The following is a 4,130-nucleotide window of genomic DNA, read 5'->3' on the forward strand; positions in this document are numbered from 1 at the left end:
TGAGAACCACCACTTTCTTAGAACTTTATTTGAATTATCAGAGTAGGTAATGGAGGATTATGAGAAATAATACCACTGACTCCATGTGGACCAAGCTAAGAATAATGCCAAAGGAGACCTCCCTCGCTCTGCAGCATAGCAGCCTACCCACCAGCCTCAGCATCCTTTATACTCTCTGCAAAGTGCCCAGGTTCATGGCCCTTATGAAGAAACTTGTTTTGTCCAAAATCTTGTCAATTTTCCTGTCAGAGTTAATTTTGTTTTTGAGGGAGGGTTGCACTCTAGTCCAGGCTGACCTGGAATTCACTATGTAGTCTCAGGGGGGCCTCCTACCTCTACCCCCACCCCTCGGGCTGGGATTAAAGGCATGTGCCACCATGCATTCTTTCCTACTTACCAACCCAGAGCAGAAGACCACATACTCAGAGCAAATTCCAAACAATTAGCCACATGAATACTGATTGTACTATTTCCTGAGACTTATCAAAGACAGCAGAGTCCTGTCCCCAGAAGCTAAGGGACGGGTCCAGTACTGGTAAAGGTTCAATAAGAAGACCCCTGGCTTTTCCTGAGCATCACTATGTGCAGGACATTCTCCTAAGAGCTTTATAGAAGTCTTGTTTTGGACTTCAGCTGTGGTGGTTTGATTCAGGTGTTCCCCATAAACTTAGGTGTCCTGACTGATGGAGATTTGGGAATTAACATCTCTAGGAGGCAGTGTATTGTTGGGGGCGGGCTTATGGGTATTATAGCCAGTGTCCCCTTGCCAGTGTTTGGCACACTCTCCTGTTGCTATGGTCCACCTCATGTTGGCCAGGGGTGATGTCCATCCTCTGCTCTGTCATTGTTTCCCCTGCCATTGTGAGTCTGTAAGCCAAAATAAATCCTTTTTTCCCAAAAGCTGCTCTTGGTTGGGTGATTTCTGCCAGCAATGCAAACCTGACTGCAACATCAGCCCTTTGAAAATCTACAGCTAGGGCCGAGCACTTTCCTTACATCACCTCCCCCAACACCAAGATGAATTCTGATGGTAGACTTTTGCATTTGTCCCAAGAGCTACTGAAATAAACACATCCCTGTCACAGAAAATACAGTAAATTGAGCCAGTCCTCATATACCTTTTTGACTGACTTTATTATATTCTCCACAGATAAAAGTTTTCATGAGGAAAAGAAATAAGGCTCTCTTAGATATGTTGCAGGTTGGGGGCAGAATGCCATGGAGAAGCAGGCACTCTGTGGCAAGCTTGGCACTCATACAATTCCCAGTAGGACCTGGGATGAAATCGCCATGTTACCTTTCTTCCAGCTTTAAATCCCTTAGGAATATATGGGAAGGCAAGGGCTAACATGGAATTTTCAAACCTGCAATATATTAATAATAATTAACTTTATTTAATGGTTCATTAAGTAGCAGCATGTTCAAGGATCAGTAACTTCTAATCAATGCATTAGACCATCTTTAGATGTTGATTAAGGGTACTTAAGAGGGTTGTTTTGTGATTGTGACTTTTAAAATACAATTAGCACTAAGACCAACTGGCTTCTAGAGATTTGCTTCTGAAGGAATTTTTTGAGATTTCCTCTTGGGTTTTTTTTTTATATATTTTTTAATTTTTATTAACATTTTCCATGATTATAAAATATATCCCATGGTCCTCTTGGGTTTTTAAGCACAAAATAGAGTTGTTTCTCACAGAAGAACTTTTTATCCAGATTCCAAATCACTCAGGCTGAAGACCTCTGCCTAATTGCTGTGAGGGATTGGCAAGTGGAGTGGAATGCTTAAAAAAAAATAGATCACAGTTAATTACAACACTTTAGCCAGGAATTAAGCAAAAGACAATCTCAGCCTATTGCTGATCTATGTCCAGCTTAAAACTATCATTTACAGTAACTTGTGGTGGTGGTGGTGGTGGTGGTGTGTGCGTGTGTTGGCATGTATATGTGTGTGCAGGCACACATGTGTGGAGGTCAGAGGACAACTTTGGGTGTCAGTCCTTGCCTTTCACATTGTTTGAGGCTGGGTCTCTGGTTTCTGGACCCTTAAGCTTCCAGGAGATTCTCTTGCCTCTGCCTCCCTTCCGGCCTAGGCACTAGACACTCTACATGGGATCTGGGGACCTGAATTTCCATAGTCACACTTGCATAGAAAGCACTTTATACTCTGAGCCATCTCCCCATTTCTGCTGCTTAGGTTTTGTACTTATGGGCTCTCACAGAGCGCTGGGCTGTGTGGTTTATGGCTTTCTCCTGACTAAGTTGAGCTCACTGAGGGCCTGTCTGGAGTCAAGAGAGAAACAGATCCTGTGGGGGTTCCACTCCAGCCCTCGATATAGACCCTAACTGAAAGCATGTAACTGGGCCACAGCTAGCTAGAGCAACCTTTATTCCAAGAGAATTACCAAGAACATTGCTGGAGCAGAGCTGTTTTGTCCAGTCAAAGCTCATTTTCTCGGTAAGCCTAGAGCCTAGAGAGTTTTGTAACCTTTTCAGCTTCTTGGGAAACACATCATGAGCTCTGAAATGTCTTGCTCAGCCTTGATCAGATTCCCAAGTCATTGCAGAAGTGAAAGGGAAGCCCAAAGTCATTTTATATCTCTGTATTTATGAATCAGATGGAGATTGAAAACTTCATGCAAGAAAATAGCACTTCATAATCATGTGAACTTTGACACTAAGTAGAATCCACTTTCCTATAGGAAGAATCAATATTGCTAATAATACAGGTTTTATCTTTCCCTGTATCTTGGTTATTCATGGAAGTTAGGGCTGCAGGAATTTAATGATTATCTATTTCACATCCTCATGTCCCTAATTTGAGCCCCAAAAGATTGTCACTCTCAGATGGACATTGTCCTCAGGTGGTAGAAAGAATATTACTCACAATGACAGAATTGCAACTTGAGCCCTGATCTTGCCACCTTCTAGTGTGACATTCAGACAAAAACAAAACAAAACAAACAAAAAAACCCCTCAGCTTCTGTCTCTATATTGGCAAATTCAGGTAATTTATGCCAATATTGTTTTGTGGGAGGAGGTATGGTGGGCTGTCAGCAGGAATTTGTAAATACATTGGCTTTTATGGAGTCAAACTAGTAAAATTCACACAAGCGAATCGAGAAAGCCAGGCCGGAGAGATGGCTCAGTGGATAGAGCGCTTGCCACACAAGCGTGAGGACGGAAGTGCAGACCTCATCACTCATGTAAATGCCAGTGGGGCGCGGCAGCCCAGCCTGCAATCTCACTACTAAGGAGGCAGAGATGGGATGCGCAGGGCAAACTGGAGAGCTAGACCAGTCTAGTCACTAAGCTCTGGTTCAACTGAGAGGTCCTCACTCAGTGAATAAAATACAGTGATCAAGGATGACATGCAACACTGGCATCTGACCCTCTCCCCCAACACACTCACCTATGTGAGCCCACATGTACACACACACATATGCATGTCTCATACACATACATACCCCAAAAAGAAGTGGAGAAAACCCACTTTATAAATAAATCATAAAAATTTAAATTTCTGCTAAACATGGTGGAGCACACCTTTAATCCCAGCACTTGGGAGGCAGAGGTAGGAGGATCACCATGAGTTCGAGGCTACCCTGAGACTACATAGTGAATTCCAGGTCAGCCTGAGCTAGAGTGAGACCCTACCTTGAAAAATCCAACCCCCCGCCCCTCAAAAAAAAACCATGGAGCACTTCAGGAATTTGTGTGTCATCCTTGCGCAAGGGCCATGTTAACCTTCTCTGTACCGTTCCAAGTTTAGCGTATGTGCTGCCCCTGTCCCTAATAAATAAAACTAAACTAAAAAAAAAAAAAAGAATTAGGGGCTGGAGAAATGGCTTAGTGGTTAAGGCACTTGCCTGTGAAGCCTAAGGACCCAGGTTAAATTCTCCAGGTCCCACATAAGCCCGATGCACATGGTGGCACATGTGTCTGGAGTTTTTTTGCAGTGGCTAGAGGCCCTGGCGCGCCCATACTCAATCTCTCTCTCTCTCTCTCTCTCTCTCTCTCTCTCTCATCCCTCTCTCTGTCTCTAATAAATAAATAAGTAAATCTTTTTAAAAAATTTCCTTTTGTTCATTTTAGTTTATTTATTTGAGAGCGACAGAGAGAGAAAGAGGC

The 4,130-nt window shown here is 43.2% G+C and overlaps 1 pseudogene; it reads right to left on the reverse strand.

Annotated features, from left to right (window-relative positions):
- Positions 1 to 3,688: 3,688 nt before the first annotated feature.
- Positions 3,689 to 3,805, reverse strand: LOC123460443 (annotated as a pseudogene).
- Positions 3,806 to 4,130: the final 325 nt, after the last annotated feature.

The sequence above is a fragment of the Jaculus jaculus genome, chromosome 4 (genome assembly GCF_020740685.1).
Source record: "Jaculus jaculus isolate mJacJac1 chromosome 4, mJacJac1.mat.Y.cur, whole genome shotgun sequence".
NCBI lineage: Eukaryota > Metazoa > Chordata > Mammalia > Rodentia > Dipodidae > Jaculus > Jaculus jaculus.